The sequence below is a fragment of the Plodia interpunctella genome, chromosome 15, assembly GCF_027563975.2.
Source record: "Plodia interpunctella isolate USDA-ARS_2022_Savannah chromosome 15, ilPloInte3.2, whole genome shotgun sequence".
Lineage (NCBI taxonomy): Eukaryota > Metazoa > Arthropoda > Insecta > Lepidoptera > Pyralidae > Plodia > Plodia interpunctella.
Window position 1 is genome coordinate 7,635,848 of NC_071308.1, and position 19,918 is coordinate 7,655,765.

Consider the following 19,918-nt stretch of genomic DNA (forward strand, 5'->3'; position numbering starts at 1 on the left):
CTTACACACTACTACACTCGTTCCAGCCCGTCATAGAATATTAAAGCCATGGATTACTCCTGGACTACTTAGGTGTATTCGCAATAAAAATAAGTTGCATAAAAAACTCTTAAGAGATCCTACCAACATGACACTTCGCACAACTTATGTAAGATATCGCAAATTTTGTAACGCCACCATAAAATCGGTAAAAAGAACTTTCGAAAAAGAGACTATTAAAAAAGCCGGCAACAATTCCAAGGCCTTGTGGAAAGCTGTCAAGAGAGTTACTAATTTAGAAAAATCCCCTTCTACGTCTAGTGACCTACTTGATTGTAAACCCACTTTTGAGACTTCTCTAAATCATGTTAATTCTTACTTTGTCAATGTCGGTAAATCTCTTGCAGAAAACATAAGAAGTCAGATCAACTCTACTGCTACTTCCCCTACATCTCCCTACTGTAAAACTAATACATCCCTGAATTCTTTTGTTCTTCTTGACACATCAGCTGAAGAGGTGGAAAATATTATAGATTCTTTAAGAGACGACTGCGCTGTTGGCTGGGATGATGTCTCTTCATCATTTATAAAACGTAACAAAAAAATATTAACTCCCCTTATCACCCACATCTGCAATATCTCCCTATCCTCCGGTATCTTTCCGTCAGCTTTCAAGAAAGCTGTAATCCACCCCATATATAAAAGTGGAGCGAAAGATCTTCCTAGCAACTACCGGCCTATATCCATTCTCCCGGCTCTTTCTAAAATTCTAGAGCGCCTCATTAATATCCGGCTCAAATCTTACCTTGAAGCGCATTCCATCCTCTCCACTAACCAATATGGCTTTCGCACAGGAAGATCTACAAACGACGCTGTTAATGAGTTGACTGACACTATAGTTGGAAATCTTGATAAGGGTAACAAGTGCGCAGGCCTGTTTTTGGATTTTTCCAAGGCCTTCGATACCGTCTCGATCTCTAACCTCCTGAAAAAGCTGGATTCTATAGGTGTAAGAGGTACTCAACTGAAACTCTTCGAAAGCTACTTGACTGATCGATCTCAATGTGTGTCTATAAACAACAAAGTAAGCTCTGACCTTCCCATTCAGTATGGAGTTCCTCAGGGAAGTATCCTGGGCCCCACACTATTTTTAGTCTATATTAACGACCTGTTTTCTCTAAATATTTCTCACTGTAAAGTCATATCTTACGCAGATGACACTGCACTACTATTTTTTGCAAAATCTTGGGAAGATACATACCGTCACGCTCAGATTGGCTTAAACTCTGTTTCAAATTGGCTACTACACAACCTTTTAACACTAAATGTCCAAAAAACCCAACTTATAAACTTCTCTATATATAACTTAGTCTCCCATCGTAATGCTATTGCGAAACTATCAATTACTGCTCACTCACATTTTGACCATAACAACACTTGTTTTTGTACTCCCCTAACTCCTTCTGCATCTGTGAAATACCTAGGTATTGTATTAGACCAAAATCTAAACTTTAGATTACATGTTAATGCTATGGCTGGCAGAATTCGCAAACTAATATATATATTTAAAAAATTAAGACATGTGGCACACCCAAAGATCGTGAAAATGGCTTATATTGCCTTAGGACAGTCGTTACTTACATATTGTATAAGCTCCTGGGGAGGAGCGTGCAAGACCATATTAATTAAACTTGAAAGAGCTCAACGAGCTCTTCTCAAGGTCTGTACCTCCAAACCATTTTTATATCCTACATTCCAACTATACCAATATTGTGAAGTATTATCTGTCCGACAGCTATACATCCTGCGGGTCATTACTCAACAGCACGGGAATACTCGTCATAACCCGAACCGACGTAACCGTCTTGTAGCTACCTCTTCTCTCTTCTCTACGAAATTCGCACATAGATTTCCTTGTTTTACCGGACCCTTTTTATACAACAATGCTCACTCAAAATTAGCTTTGGTAACACTTTCTACCTTCTCTTGTAAAAAATCTATCCATAATTATTTGTTTTCCCTTAATTACGACGAAACGGAAAATCTTCTACATCCTCTTATCTGATTCGTTATTTATTTATTTATTTATGTTGGTACGTATCTTATGTTTACATGACTTATTTCATATTACACATTACTGTAGATCTTTAAATTTTTACTAATTTTTAACCCTCATTCTGAATGACAAGTTATGCGTCACTCTTTATAATTTAGCTCGTAAGTTCATAATAATCATCCTTAAAACGGTAATCCTTCAGAAAATTGTAATACTAATGAAATGTATGTACCTAATTCTAATTCTAAGCTGTAAGAGCATGGCGCACTGTTACACAGGCTTGAGTCTTTAACAGACGCCAGTCTCCACCAATATTTTCTATGTTTTTTGTAATTTTTCTGTGCCTATGGAGACGAAATAAATACTTTTTTACTTTTACTTTTACTTTTTTACAAGCGGCGGCTTTGCTCGGGTAAAAACATAATAAACTGTACACCTAAAGCTTCCTCAGGAATCACACTATCTATTGGTGAAAACTGCATGAAAATCCGTGCAGTTGTTTTTGACAAACAGACAGACGCGCGGACTAGGCAGAGGTATACAATAAAGTTGTAGATATTTTTATCTTACACTAAAATACATCAGAATTACCTAAGTACGTCGTAATAATATAAATAAGTTTCGTGTAGACGCCAGCGGTTACGCGGGATATTTTCCCGAACTTTCTTCTAAGTTGAAATTCCCAATGGGATGATTATCTTGCAACGAGTTTCTCACTGTTTACTTATTTTAATGACCGCGATAACTCGATAGTAATGGTTATTTTATTGATTTATGACTATAGAATAAATATAAAAGATGGCGAATTAAAAATCAAGTTTTTATTGACATTCTTATAGTGTACATCAGTCCTTTTAGCAATTAAGTAGGTACACTTGTATCACACACTAGTTGATTTGATTATTTAAGCACTTACTATGGGATTTTTTTAAAATATAAGTAGTGCGAATGGAACCTAGGGACCGATTCACACGCAATCGATTTTTACTTTGTCAGCGTTCTCTAATTCTTTGTCATAATTTTCTTTGGATATACCTGGCTTGAGGCTTCTTAAAATAACAACTATTTAATAGACCTCGCGATTATTTTTCCGAAATAAATTACTATCAAACATCTTCCAGTCTCTATTTGGGTTTCATGATTTTTGTTACCAAATGACTATTACCAAAGTTATAATATTTATAACACTAATACTTTATGATAGGTACAGAATGACGGGGTTGTTTCATTTGGCGACAAAAACTATATAATAATCATGTTAAAAAAAATTGTCGCGTCTCATTCAGCAGTATTGACATCGTCTAGCTATAAAACATACAATAACAAACATACAAACATTTGTGTAACATATATAGTAAAAATATAGCAGTAATATTTATATAGAAAATATTAGCATTGTTTACTGACCCGTGTGTAAATAAATCAAAAAATTATCGGTTCATTCGGAATAAAAACGAAATAAAGTCGTAGTTGGCTACCGACCAATACATCAGCTATCAGACCGAACGTCCGTCCGTATCTCTGACCTACAGTCGAAATAACTGGTTTAATATACTGTCCTCAATAAAATAGCACCTATATTCTTTAGCATATACCATTATATGGGTTCGGAGCATCTCTTTTCAAAATCGAAATTATTTATTTGCTTTATATATAGTACAATTTGATATACATACTTGTATGTAATTCTATATTCTCTCCTATTCTTTACACAACTGTCTATATCATACCATAACTTCATTTTAAGACTTTCTCATATCATTCCTAACATTCTCCTTCTATAATTTCTTCAGTATTCCTCTCCATATATATTCATTAACTTTTTTTCAGTCTTCATTATTTACGTTTGCCTTCCAACTTATTTAGCAACTTTTATACTTTCCTAACTTATTCATTCACTGCACTGTCAAGTCTCGTCACACCACACATTTCTCTCTATAACCTCATCCCTGCTACATGATAATTAACCAAACAAAATATAAACGGTTCCTATTACGTGCGATTTCAAACGGTGTCGTTTCAATTGTATAAAATGAAATTTAAAATTTATTAAAAAACCCACAACGCAAAGAATAACATACATTTACAAAGTCTATCATATAAATCAATCACTGATCCATAAAACTCGATTGAGTAGCACCTAGATCTATTAATAGGCATATGAATTGATAGATGGCACTACAGAGCAAGCTTAATGGACAAAAGCTAATCACCCCTCCTTTTGCGTCGAGGGTTAAAAACGGCGTAACAGTATTTCCACGTTATACGAATTCAATGATCACCCTCTTTACATACATTTGATCGACCGTGTCATTAACATATAGACAAGGAATGAGAAAAAAAAACGTTATCCAAATTGTACCTTTCTTTTTTGTGACCCTTGGAAAGATAAATTAAGGGTTTTTGCCGAGCCTGTGACCACTGGGGCGGACGAGACATTCATTTGGGTTCCGTATATATTACTGTATATAAAGTTCTTTTAATTAACCCCCATCTAATTATTTTGTTTCGAAAAAAAATAATCAGGTTGGTAACATTTTAAATATGGTCTCGTAACATACACTTTATAACGTATAAAGTTAGCCTCGAATAGGTACTATATAGGTATACAGACAACGCAATTAATTCATGTTGTACTCAATTTAAATATCACACAATTTGATCGTAATAAACAAATTGAATGTGTCGAATTGATTGCCTTTTTTGTTGTCGATTAAAATGGTGAGATTAATTTGTTAAAAGTTTGAATGTATGTTTTGTCGATCATAGGATTTATTTTGAACGAGTGTTTTTGTTAACAACATTAAGTTTTATTTTTGTGTTGTATTCGTTGTTACATCATATTCAAATATTTTGTAGGTATGCATTGTTGTATGTGTGTATGTTTGCTTATAATAAAGATTAACCCCGTTATTTATAAAAACAAGTTGAACCTATTTTAAGCAAAATTATGTTTCATCAATAACGCACTTTATAATATTTGGAATAGATAGAAAGAGACAAAGAAACTTTAGCCTATGACCAGCGTATGCTATTCTATTCTATATCCAGAACTTATCTTAACAAGCTTTTGCCCACAACTTTGTATGTAAGTAAAAATTCGTTTCCCGTGGGATTTTCAGGAAATGCCTTCTTAGTGCTCCCCTAAACTGTCCTAGGAATCTACACACCAAATATCAGCTTTCTACGCCCTGTAGTTTCGGCTGTGCGTTGTCTGTCAGTCATTCAGTCACTCAGTAACGCAAGAGTTTTATATTATATAGACTGAATAAAAAAAAAAGTCATGGAAAGTCACGATGCTGCCGCGTCGGCCCGCAAACAAATAACTCGAAAAGTAATCCAATATTGCGAATGCTGTTCTCAAAATTCGTCGTCGGTATGTACATTTTTTGATTCAAAATTCCATTAATTTCTCTATACGTGCCAATTCATAGACAATTTGCTATTCCGCTAGTCGATAACTCTATCAGCATTTAATCTATTGGCTGTATCCACTCCACAATAGTGTGCACGTTTTTTTAAAATAAAATCTAGTTTTAAATAAAATCTAGTATTTACAAAGTATACTTAGAGTTTTGCTGTTTTTATTAGGTTAACAAAAAAAGGCTTATATTAATAAATGCGAACGAGAGGTGACATGGTATTTATTATCTTCCTTATAGTCGTATTCTACATGTGGAATGAAACACGACGATCTCTCTTGAGAGGTTCGCTATTGTCTTCTCTATTTCACACGCTAGGTGATGGAAGCATCAACTAGTGCAGGTTTCCTCAATATTTCATTATTTCATCGAAAGCAGAACTGTGAAAACTACTAAACATGACTCAGATTGATATACAAATTTATTTGGTACAAATAGGATTCGAACCTGGGATCTTTCAATCACAGGCGGGCGGTGTTATCCACCGGACCACCCATACTTTTCATAAAATTTTATATGAAGTTTGGTATTGAGGCGAGGTACCTGATACCATCGATTAATAGGTATATAAAGTACTTTTTATACGAAAAGTACTTTTGGTCAAAAATTCATATCTGAAGTCAATGGCGTTTTATAAATTAGATGCCGTTACTGTGCATAAAAACGTAATGCCAGCTCCACAGCTGGCATTACGTTTTTATGCACAGTAACGCCATCTAATTTATAAAACGCTTCCTATTTCGACGACAGTCCACACTGTCGACGCGAATGCGCGAACATTGCGTAGTACGAGTTTTTTTTATTTACCGTAATGAAAGATCAGCAATGTGTACCGAATCGTCCAAAGTTCCGCGAAGTCTTTGACAACTGTGGAGCCGGCTTAAAATATTTCCCTTCCAAGTTTCCAAAACAATATCACAATTCGCGATATGTTGAAGGCCATCTCTATCCCGCATGTAAATAAATTCAATAACCCGGTCCCTGGACAGCCGGCTGTCAAACGAGCGCTGCCGATAATTCAATTTATTACCGGTGAGACGTAGGCTCGCATAGTCAGCGCACTTTTCGCTGAGTATAATTTGGGTATAAGTAAGTATATATCCTACATAAAGAGTGACTTTTTATACATTTTAGTATTTTTGTTTATACAGACTACCGCAGTCCAAACGTAAATGATTTTCAGAATTTACAGTCAGACTGGCCGAATAGAAAAAGAAACAAAATATTGTTCCAATCTGTGAACATGTCAGAATCATTTAATTCTACCAATTGGACGCATTCAAAATATTAAAAATAGTAAATTGGTAACAAATGTGCGACACAATTATATCAAACCCTATGGAATAGATACTCAAATACGACACTTTCCTCTTAAAAGCTATCCAGGTATCACAAAACACCTTTTATAAGTATATTTTTATCTATGAAATTTTATACTTTGTCGTTCACAAACTTTTCTTATGCGCCAAAACCACTTTACCAATTTTATGAATATCAAAAACTATTTGCCGTCACGCCATATCGAATCTACATTTCTACGTCAAACTTTTATGTTACACTATACCTTCTAAAGAATGACAGTCGGCGTTATATCGAAGCTTAGGCACGAGTGCTATCAAACCCCATGAGGTATCTTTCTCTCTCATCTGAGCGTTATTACGGTTTCTTCCTGAGCCATTAAACCCAGGGTCCACTTTCCTACATTTTCTTCTCGACTTAACTCGATCTTCGGTCAGCCTATAATGATGTTATGTTCAGTCATGCTCTGCTCATATACAGGGTTACTGATATCAAATGCAAAACCTCCTAAAGACTACTTGGGTACATCGAAACAAGCAACTTTTATTCTTCGACTTTTCGTGATTCGTAGTTTTTCTTTTTCATATAAAAAAATACAATCTACTTTGCGATTCTACACATCTTAACTCTATGTAATAGCCAAGCAGTAGTTATGTAGCTGAATCGAACATATAGTTAACATTTTATAGAAACGACATTAAAACTAAAAAAAGGAAAAATTTTGTATTTTTACGTTTAAATAAAAGTCGTAGAACAAAAGATGTTAGTCTCTATGTACCTTATGCGCCTTTGGAAGGTTATGCGTTAGATACCAGTAACCCTGTATAGGACCTATATCCTTTTTGACAACAAGAAGCTAGCACATTTGGGTTCATCATCATCATCGTGTCAGCTGTTTTCTGCCCAATGAGAATAGGCATCTCTTCTATAACGCCAACCTTCTCTATTTATCAAAGTCACAAGTCGTAAATTATTTTAGATTAGCCTTTTCAGGTTAATTTTCATCAAATTTTAGTCTGCGTTAAAGGAATATTTATAAGACATCAATCAAAATGAAAACCGTACAACGCGATAAGTTACGATTTCGTTTAACCTTTGGGAGTGAAGTATCTATACCATAATACTTTTTAATCTGTGGTCAAACTTTTATGTCACACTATACCTCCTAAACAAAGGATCCCCAACAGGATCACGCGGGATATAAATAATGTATGCCTTTTACAAGGAAATATTCACAAAGTTGCGACTCTGTATGAATGAATTCGCCGAAGTAGTTCAGTAGTTTTTGGAAATTGATATTTTTGGACGCCTCGATATGGTTTAGTTTTTTGGGAGCAGATTTTAAAATTCCATATTTGAAGATTGGAACATGATTTTGTTTCTTTTCTATTCGGCCAATCTGATTATAAATTTTGAAAATCATTGAAAGCATGATCTATGTTTACGTTGAGAGAGGATCTTTTATTTATTTATTTAATAGTGTACAAAACAGATTACTATCAGATTGTCTTATACATGAAAATCTAGATTAAGGACCTTTTAGAAATTTTGGACCACTCTTATAACTTGTATTTCTCATTTAATTTGTGGTGTGATAATTATGAGTTATTGTTATCTTTGTGTTCCGAATTGCAAATATCAAAATATCAGTAGCACAGCTTTCCTCAATTAACGTAGCTACATTTTTTAATATCAGATCAGTCGTTTAAATAAATAAATAAATATATTAGGACAAATCACACAGATTGAGCTAGCCCCAAAGTAAGTTCGAGACTTGTGTTATGGGATACTAACTCAACGATACTATATTTTATAACAAATACATATATAAATAAACATCTAAGACCCGAGCCAATCAGAAAAAGATCATTTTCTATCATGACCCGACCGGGGATCGAACTCGGGACCTCTCGGTTCAGTGGCAAGAACCTTACCACTGCGCCACCGAGGTCGTCATACTTTCTGTCTTCCAGAAATAAGTTGGAAAATTCTTCTTACTAAATTTAAGAGATTGTTTAGGGTTTTTATATAGAATTCCGCACGCATACGAAGCTGCAGTTCAGTTTTCTTTTTAGTGATTCATAATATGTCCACCCAGTAGGTATTCTATATAAAGAACGGTTCCTGTGAGAAAATCACGCTACAGCTAGCTATGTAGCTTGCAGGGTACAGCATATTTTGTTACCATACTTACGAGCTATATCTTACTTGGCTATTGTTAACATATCTCTATAAATAACAAAGTCATGATCTAATTACACTTAAGTAAGTAGCTTGCTAATTCTTTTATTGATTTTGTTTAGATTCTTATCAGACTGTAAAAATGTCAGACAGTAGACAACTAAAAATCGTTTACGAAAATATAAGATACATTAAATAATTCGACTCGCTGTTTTTAGAGACTATATGACTAATCGTATTATAGTTAACAAGCCTATATAAATCTGAAGTCAACCCAGCTTTGGATCCATTATGCCAAGAATATTCTTCTGCTTCTTCTAGAACTTTTCCAAGGAAAAGCGGTAAATTTTCTTCCCTACGTAATTTACTGGCTACACAGGAACGTAAGAAAGAAAGAAAACATTTATTTGCCAAAAATATGAGTACAAATAGACAAATTGATGTCAAAATGAATAAAACCTACATGTTTTACCGAATATAGGTATGCTAATATAAATAAATAAAGAGGAGCATGCTATCCACTACAAATCCAAAACAAAAAAAGAATTATAATGTATACTAGCCCTAAATTCTATCCGAGTCTATCATTAAAGAAATCATTTAAAGTATAATAACATTTATCAGTAATTAAAGACTTGAGGTACTTTTTAAATAGATTTAAATTTAAGCTTTTATATTGATTTGGAATTTTGTTGTAAATTTTCGGTGCCATACATACTATTCTATTACCGAGTAAAGCAGTACCAGCCATACCAGCGTGGGCGGCACTTTTGGAGTTTAATATAATGTGTAAGTAAGTATTATATTGTAAAATGTTTTTAACCGACTCACCGATAGAAGCCTGCCATACTTGTCGCCGAGAAAGCCTAAGAAAGCCTAACAGTGAGCCCACGAAGTATACCGACTGCGCGTACGCAGCCCTGTCGCATACCCACTCGCGCTGCGTAATAACACAATTACTTTCAATACGGTATGCTTAAAAAGTACATAGAGAAAATTTTCAGAATAATATAACTCAAAATATGTTTGTTAACCATAACTAACTGTATAACCTGGTCTGTATAACGCTTATGCAATATTAAGGCGAAGTCACCAGCAATATTCTTGTAATTCCACGTTTTGTTGTAATTAATAGCGGCGCCTACCGTGCCTTTAATAAAACTCATTGTTCTGAATAATTTGTAAGTACAGTCACGGGCAAATATGTTTGCAGCTATAGGCGCGAAAGTATTCTTATGAGTAAGTATTTCCGTTATTTAAATAACGAAGGTTTTTATCTTCATCGAGCACAGACCGTTTAAATTCAAATGCTGCATTCGATCCGTTGTAGCTTGTGCTTCCACCCTGGATTAAGGTCAAATCTAATCCATGGATGTATCACATGGCGACTAAGGGACTTAACCTTGGTAGTTGATACGCAAAAAAAGCATTCCCAAGGAGAGTTGAGGTCAAATCCACTTAAGCTTGTAAAACTTTAAAATTTTATGGTTTAATTGAGGTACCGAGCTTCGCGGGGTCACAGCCCCGAATGAAATAGAGAGTTGTCTACAATGTTGTCTACATTAAATATTATTCTAGATTATATTCTACAAGCGGCCCATCCCGACATCGGTCAGGTAAAAACATAAAAAATGCACATCTTAACCTTCCTCAAGAATAACACGATCAATTGGTGAAAAACACATGAAGTTCGGTAGTTTTTGAGTTTATCGCGAACAGACAGACATATTCAGCAGAGAGTCCTCTGCTGTTTTGTAATATGTGAGGATAAGGATTTGTGCAATACCAAAGTAGGAACGTTTGATGAAAACATTCATTTCCGACTGTACCGTTTACTAATTATGTGTCAACTCACATCCGCCTAATAATGTGAAGTCAAAGAAATTAGGCGATATTATGAAATCTGAAATATGTCTCAGGCAATAACGTGATAATTTTGGCATTTAAATTCTGAGTTAATGTGACGTGTGCACGCTGAGTTATTGCGTCACGAGCACAAAGGAAGGTTTCTGTATGGCTTATATTAAATGGGCATCGTTTCAAGTAATTAAGTTTGTTACATTTATGTCGAATTCCTTGCTCAGCCGCGAAAATTGCACGCGCGTTGGTGGATAGCCTTTAAAATGTAGGTAACTGTGTATGCAATCACGAGTGTGCTAAAGACTGATGCGTTTTTAAATATAGTGTAACCCTGTTACTCATAAATATGCTAAAGCATATTTTAAATATGTTTTGTCTCTTTCTGTCGATTTCATATTATGAAGTGCGATAGGGACAAAACATACTTATGGTATTCGAGTATATTTTAACTTTTTGATTCTTTAGTTTTGTGGGCTCAATACCGACTCTGCAGATTAATGCAAAACTAATTTCAGAGATGAATTTTAAGAAGTGGGCCCTCAGACCACACGCATATAATTTTTCTGCTTTATACCGAAAAAGTTAGATCCTATTCTTGCTACATAGATTTCTTACATTGTAAGAGTGAGTTTGTATGATATTTAGTTAGGAAGGTTCATCAGTTTCTATCAACGGAGGCACTTCACACTTGCTGACTGATCAATTTAATAATGTATGTATAATATAAAACAAATTAGTCAAAGTGCTTTTTCACTATCCATTTCTAACTTCTACAAAAAAGATATACAAAGAAACCAATTTACTAAATATTACTCAATCGTACATATATTTTACATGCCTTTTAATCCGAAAAATACTAACTAATGATATTCACAGCGAAATAAAATTTACAAAAAAAAGGCAGATACATAAAATGACATTAAGAAGTGCAAATGACATTGTTTTAAGAGCGCCTAGAACAAATTATGGCAAGAAAACTATTTTGTTCGAAGGAGGGCAACTATATAATAAACTTCCTAAAAATATCAAAGAAGCCAAATCAATGTATTCATTTAAAAAACTATTAAAACAATACATCAGTAACAACTTTTAACCCACTAATTACTAATTACTTAAATGCTAAATAATGTGTATATATATGTATGTATATATGTGTATATATCTATGTATATATATCAAGTTTTGTGCGTATTGTTTGATTAAAAAAAAAAAAAAACCCTACTTAATAATATACTTGCCTAAAAGTAAAATTAAAATAAAACATATCATTTTCATTTATAATATTAAACACATGTATAATTTTTTGGTTAGGTTTTATATATCTAAATGTTCATAAAACATAAACCTCACGCAGTTCCAAACACGATGCGACGATGTCTCATCTAGTACGGAGTCGCAGTCGTACATCTTTGTACGCATCTTGTTTACCGGCCATCTACTTACCTATCTACGCCCGGCGGTGCAGTGGATTGACATTTTTATAAATTTGTGAGGGTACCGTGCGACAACTACTTGTGTTCTCGATGTCTATGTACGCGTATCACTACTTATGTTAAATTATGTATGTTCTCATGTAAGTGAATTTTTTTTTTTGTAATTCTTTTTGAGAATAAATGTCTTAAACCTAAAAAAATGTGCAAGTTCTGCCGGTAGATGGCGATGGTGGTCATTAAAGTCATGTCAGATGCCCGTAAGCGACATAAATAAAATCTGACAAAACTGAACAACGCTCGTTATAAAAGAATGAATGTGTAGATCGATTAGATCGTTCGTTTGAGTGGTTCCGAAAATTTCTACTCATGCCAGGGTACAATTTTTCACACCACACATAGTTATATATTGTCACTTCGCCACCATTGTACGATGTAAATTGCTGTTTACCACTGAATCCCTCCCGTGGTACAGTCAATGTCGAAAGTGTTAACGGAAATCAATATGGCAATACTATCATGCGGTTTCTTTAAATTTTTTCTTCAGTTTTATAGTCAGGATAATAAGTATGTGATTGCATAAAATATGCCGATGTGATGTGACAGTTGAAAGCAAAATGTCCTACTTCGACTATTTATGAAATAAATTTCTCTTTTCGTTTTACGTATTATCTCATTTATAATGATTTAATTCTCTAAAATCTCTAAATCTTTGTTACCTAAGCGTTTTCCTAACTTGAAAATCAAGAAATACTTTATCACCAAATCATTAGATAATTACTCTCAACGTAAAGTGTAATCAGTAAAAACTGTTGGGCAATGTGCTAACTTATATTTATTTATAAGATCATTTTGTAATATTTTAAGCCTGTTTGTTTTTTTTTTTAATGAATATAAAGAAAAGAATTAATGTTTGTGCTCGGCTGTACCACACTCCTTGTCAGAATCAAACAAGGATTCACAAAGCATGTGAGGAACGAACCCAGAGCTATTGTTCGCGCTGCTATAAATTAGTTCACTGGGTTTCATCTCTTAACTCTATCATAGGAATGTTTGGTAGCAAATTAAATGGGAACATTAAAAATTACGTGTGTAGGGGATACCTTGGCTTTTGCATGCATAAATTATTTTAGTTTTTTAATAAATACTAGCAACCTAGCTTATATATGATGAAACTCACTGAACTCACAAACGAATGAGATGGTGATTTTAATTTATATTTTACTAGCTTGTGCCCGCGGCTTGGCCCGCGTGAATTTCCCATAGGAACATTTAGTTTTCCGGGATAAACGGTACCCTATGTCCTTTCCCGTACTGAAGTACGGAAGAAGAACAAGATTGGATAAGCAGATAATGCGTGAAGAGGTAACAAACTTACTTTCTCGTTTATAATATTGGTTAGCATTAGGATAGTGTTAGATTAGGACAGCGGATCTTGGGGCTTTGACGCTCTAGGGCTGTGAAAGAAGCTTAGCTGAAAGAGAGTGACTAATAATAAACTGGCATTTACTATATTTTTCAGGTCTAGTAATATATTTGCAAAATTACACTGTAGAGTTACTGGAAGTCTTATATAATATGTGCTATAGTCTAATTAAATTATGCAAGTTTTTGACCGCTGTTCATTAAAATACGGTCGAATTGTGAAGTTTGTTTTTTCTCTCTATGAAGTTTAAAAAAACTTTTAAGTATTTCGTCGTTTTACACTTAATTAAGAAGTAAGGTTATACTTCCAGCGAGGTTAGGTTCGCTTTTAATTGGAGTAGTGTTACATGAACCCTTCTTATTACGAGGAGCATGAACGAAAATTTATTGTTTTCTAGAGATGTTTTGTTATAATAATAATGAAACTTAAACATAATATCCTATTTGCTACTAATATTCTCGGCTAAGCTCAGGTAATAACTATAATACACACTTAACCATATACCTTCTTCATGAATCATACCATCTATTAGTTTAAATCATACAGAAATCAGTCCGGTAGCTTTTGAGTTTTTCGCTTGATACAGACATATTTGACAGGGTGATTTTTTATAATACGTGAGAATGAGAAGCTTGATGGACAAAATTATTTAATTGTTCGGCAAAACCACGGAAATCAGAAATACACAAGTATAGGTTATGTGCAAAATAACCAAGACATCAGGACATATCTTTTATTACCTATGATGGTAAGCTAAATGAAATTATGTCATAAAAGGTCGAGATATTTAATAACAACGCTCCCTTTGTGCTAAACTTTTTTCATATTTTGCTCGCAAAATTAATCAAATTCGGGCTTTAAGTGATATAAAATATGCTTACAGTAAATAACGATAAACATGATGTCTCAAAATGTTCCATGAAGTCTGTGTAATTGTGTTAAAAAGCTATTTAAAGCATCTGGATCCTGCGTGGAACGACGCAAAGTTGCCTTATTTTGACCGTGGCCCGAATTTATCACCCATTTTTTCTCTCCATAAATTCATTAGGTATGCACAATTATTATATTCAACTTTGTAAGTTGGCCGAGTAAATTAAATTATGACTTATTTAAAATTAGTTAATAATTTTGGCCGTATGTATATGCTTCAATAACTCCGGATGTGTTGTCCTGAAATCACTGTGTGGTAATTTTTTATTTTTCGCCGTATCACCTTTCTGTCAATTTTGGCTACATATCTAAGCTGATGGAAGGTTATATTTAATTTTAACTTCAATTAAAAAAATATAATACTTTTTTTTACAAATCCAGATTAATTTAGGTTCAGTAATTAATTTTTATTGTCTTTCAACTTTTAATGACATTAATTAACTTTTGTCGTGTGATACATCCATAAATAGTGTGGGCCACGATTAAAAGGGGCAAGATGTCAAAAAGCAAGGTTGGCTTTTGTTAACGATGCCTTCGGGGACTGCTCCTAACGACTGATTAAAACTAAACTAACTAGTGAAATATGACGGTAAGTTAGTCGCCTCTGTTCCCGATACATTTATCAAAAAATGTATTCTGTTTATTCCTATTATATATTGGAATTATGCGATTTTGTGTCACCCAAATATCTGTTTTATAGCTTTTGTATAACATGTAATCAAGTAATCTAGTCTCTATTCAAATGGTACGCGATTATGGTATTTTTAAAATTGACACAAAATTTCGAATCTACAATCATTGCAAATAAGTACCTGTAAAAAAGTGATTAAGTTATAAGCACTAATTGTAATTACTTTAAGACCATTGAAACACTTGGTTCGCGAATAAATAATATGTATATGAATACAAATATTGGTTGAAATATTGTCAATTTTAAATAAAATTTTTAATCTGTTTATTTATCAACACTGCGCCACAATTATAAAATGAGTAAAAAAATAAGTAAAAATTACAATTACTGTAACTAAAAAAAAATGTATTCGATTACAATGCAATACCTAAACTTATAGAACTATGTCCATGTGCAGCACTAACAATGTCGTAACATCAAAAATTTTAAAAATTCCGCTCGGAAATAATTTTTAAAAACTCCGCGAGCTTTTAAAAATGTGAGAATCTAAAACGTGGAGCGTTTCTAAAAACACGTGAATCTGTTTAAAATGTGATAAAAAAATCAAATATATCGACGGTGAAACCTTTTTATCTGCTGTTCGACGTATCTTCTCTTCGCTAAATGCCGACCGTCAACCCTTCTCACGTCATCCTATCTCCTTCGAAATTGTTACGTTTCTACTGAACATTTCTGTGGTCCAAATTGTGGATTCGTGCTTTGTATCGGCTACGCTTGGGTGTAATCCATACTAATATTATTAATTAATAGGACGACCTCGGTGGCGCAGTGGTAAAGTGCTTGCCACTGAACCGAGAGGTCCCGGGTTCGATCCCCGGTCGGGTCATGATGGAAAATGATCTTTTTCTGATTGGCCCGGGTCTTGGATGTTTATCTATATATGTATTTGTTATATAATATAGTATCGTTGCGTTAGTATCCCTTAACACAAGTCTCGAACTTACTTTGGGGCTAGCTCAGTCTGTGTGATTTGTCCTAATATATATATATTTATTTATTATAATCGAAAATCTGTCTCTTTCTTTCTTTCTGTCACGCTTTCCCGGCTAAACCGCTGCTAGGCCGATTTCGGTGGAATTTGAGATGAGGTCAAATAGGCTACTGGCGGATATGCGGGCAACAGCTAGCATTCAATTAGTTTAATTTAGATATTATTTATGTTTTATTTAGTGGAAGGTCTGTAGTCATTGGCATGTAGTGGCGGGCACTAGCCGCTTTTCGAGTTTTTTTTTCTCATCCTCGCGCGCTCCCATTTTAATTTTTGGCTTTTCCTCTTTTGATATGTTATTGTTACCTATCAGTTGTCAAGGTACCTTCAGTCACCTCGTAGTATGGAGTGGTCCTTTTATCGGACGGGAACCAAAGACAAATATTTATTTATTTAAATGACTATAGTAACCCGCTGTGCGTGTGATTAGGCGTTTAAAAAAATGTCTATATTTATTATGTTATTGTAAAGATATTTCCCTGCAGTGCAATTTAGAATTAGACATTTAAAAATGCTGAATGCTGAAATAGTCTACGTCAGGAGTTCGAGTTTGTAAAAAAAAAAGGAAAGGGATATAGTCGGCCATTGGTCACATCGTTCCTAACAAAATGGTTTCGCGTGACAACTTGTTTCAGTCTGAAATACGTGTGTAGATGAGAAGGAACGGTTGTAAATATAATAAACTAAATGTCTGTATATAGGAAATATTTCATTTACAGATAAAAATTTCCAACCTAAAACTATACAAAACAATAACAACATCATGTTATTAAAAATTTTGTCTTAGCCAATTGGCATAATTTCTTTATAATTTTTATAGAACAATTTTTTTAAAAGTTATCTTTGCATTTTATTTTATGCCAGTGATAATTAATAAATTCTACATAACATATAGAACATTTTTGGATGCATTTTATTTTTGGATTCATAACTAAAAAAAACTAGGGCCCTCGTATTGCCTGTGCTATTTCCAGTTATGTATTACCCGTGGAACAAATTTCATCGAAATCAGTCCAGTACAATACGTGATACAGAGTAGATGTCTCTGAAGATGATGTCTTCCTCAACTTTCGTATTTATAATTTCGATATTTATTAGAATGCAATAATATCGAACTCAGAATGTGTGTAAAGGTTTTCAAAAGGGTACAGAAGAATTATGCTCATTTCTTATCCCCATAACGCTCACATTGAGTCCAACTTCGTACATCACATCGCAGGGTCCTCGTCCAATTCCCTTTGCCATGAAAATTTAACGTTTAAAACGTTTTGTTGCGGCCACAGAACTGAATATAAGAAGGCAGCGAGAAGTGTAATCTTCTATTTTTGATACAAAATATTATTTGCGCTGACAACTTTTTATACAAAAATTCAAACGGAAATTAGATTCGATCCAGTGTGCGCGAGTCAGTTCTAAGGTTGTCGGTGTCCTAAGTATGTGCATTATTTCAGGTGTTATTATACGAAAATAATGCGTATATCTATCTATATATAACTACCATCTCACTTTCATCTGAGCGTATTACAAGTGTTATTTTCGAATATGTCGCCTCAAAGCCAAAATAAGGTGTAAACTAAAAATGAAAATTTGCATTTTGAAGATGCGATTGTACAACGCGCCGCGCCGTGACGTCGCTCTTCTTTGGAAATGATATTTTTGCCTATATGCTGTCAAGACTCTAATCCCTTAGCAGACTCGTACTATCCCCAGGCGTTCTATTCTAGGTGCATAACAATTCTATTATATCATATATACCATTTCTGTGTTCACAGGCTTTTGTATACGCGGGCGTTCTAAATGGATCATGGTTAGAGAGCCCCCTGAAAAATATATCGCAGCATAGATGAATGAGAGCGTCGAGGATTGTATGATAAATAATTGAAACGCCGCCATTGTTATGTGGCAACGCATGTTACATCAGTTTTAGAGAACAAACATTGATGCTAGTGTTGGGAACGGGACTGAGTTGAGTTTAGGATTATTTAAGGCTCAATAGCCTAAGTAATTATCTGTTGTAAAGTAAAAAAAAAAATTTTTTTTCATTACTGTACTAGCGATACAAAGTTACTCTTCTTTTGACGTGCCCTTAGTATAGTAACGTCATGAAAATTTGGGTTTGTGTGCCTATTCACAAAGTAGGTATGGTGGCACGCAATTATGTCAGGATTCGAAATTTAAAATTATCTGAACATATAACGCGTAAAAGAACAATTTGAATATTTCTTAATTTTATACTGAAAATAGGTACCTACATCAATTTCATTTATCAATTTTAGACGAGATTTGAATTCGGAAAATCGTCTGATAACAAGTATTTTATTTTTTATTTGGCTTGTGTCTCAAATATTTTTTAATGTCTATAATTACTAGACACGGCACAATTTCACAACACCGATAGGTACACGCAGGTCGACGGTTTTTGTCGAAACATTTTGTTAGGCCTTGTTTAACTAACGTTACGTTAATATTTAACGTTGTCGTAAACGTCGTTTTTTGGATGTTACACGATTTATTTGAATTGTTTTGATGAATTTTTAGTTTTTGTTATTGTGACAGTTGTGGAGTAACGACTTTTTGCGAATTCAGTGTTTCAAATTTTATTGGGCGCAGTTTTTGTTAGTGACTTTTATTTATTTTATGGATTTCGGATATTTCGTCTAAAACTAACGTTATATATAAAAAAAAACATTAAGCCACTGAAGTAAAAATAATAAAATTTACGTTTAATGACGGCTAGTACTATTAATTCGCCACGAGGGGCGTGGGTCAATGTCAAATTTGGAAATAAACACATATGTGTTTTTTCAATCTTGTAGTCATCAATAAATGAAAATAGAAATGTTTTTACCTGCACAGAATTAGAAAAGCTTTTGTAACCGTTTTATTGTACTAGTTTAGTAAAACAATTTCTAGGTTGAACTAAGTTCGAAGCTAAGTGAAAATAGCGACTGCTTCGGGCGAAGTAGCAGCCGATCTGATGCCGTCAGAAGTTGCGGAAATCAAACGCTTTGCTATCGGTTCGTGGAAATCTGTGCAGGCGATATTCAACGGACAATTTTCTACACGCTTTTAAAAAATAGTTAGAGAATTCTATTTTTAAATATTATTATTTTTTCATTGAGAACTCATTCAGATTTTGAAATTAGAAACGCTTTCCATATCCGATTTGATGATTGAGAAATGTATAAAATATGAAAACACAACCAAAAATACACAGTTTTCCAGTAGTTTATGATAGGGATTGCAATTCCGCAGCTCATTCAATACCGCGGGACTATATGCTTTCAATTTCTTTCTTTTTTTTTTTATTTAATTGAAATAAAAAAAAAATTCGTAACTATGATTCGTAAATTAGAAAATATGTTCTTTGGCGGCAGTAGCAACAGGGAAAACCATCAGTTGAGACAGAGAGAGAGAGATGAAAGATCGAAGACAGGTTAGAAAATTCGGAAATATACATTATAAGTAATTTCTGTATGTATGTTACGTGTGTTACACAGTTTTTTTTTCTTTTGACAGCAATTTATACCTACGAATCTTTTACGAATATTTTTTGTAAATCAATTTTTCTTTGACGTTAAAAAATCACGGTTACTTCTTGTGCCTCCTCACCTCACTGCACAATTCCTTTAGCACAAGGTACTAGTGGTCAGTCA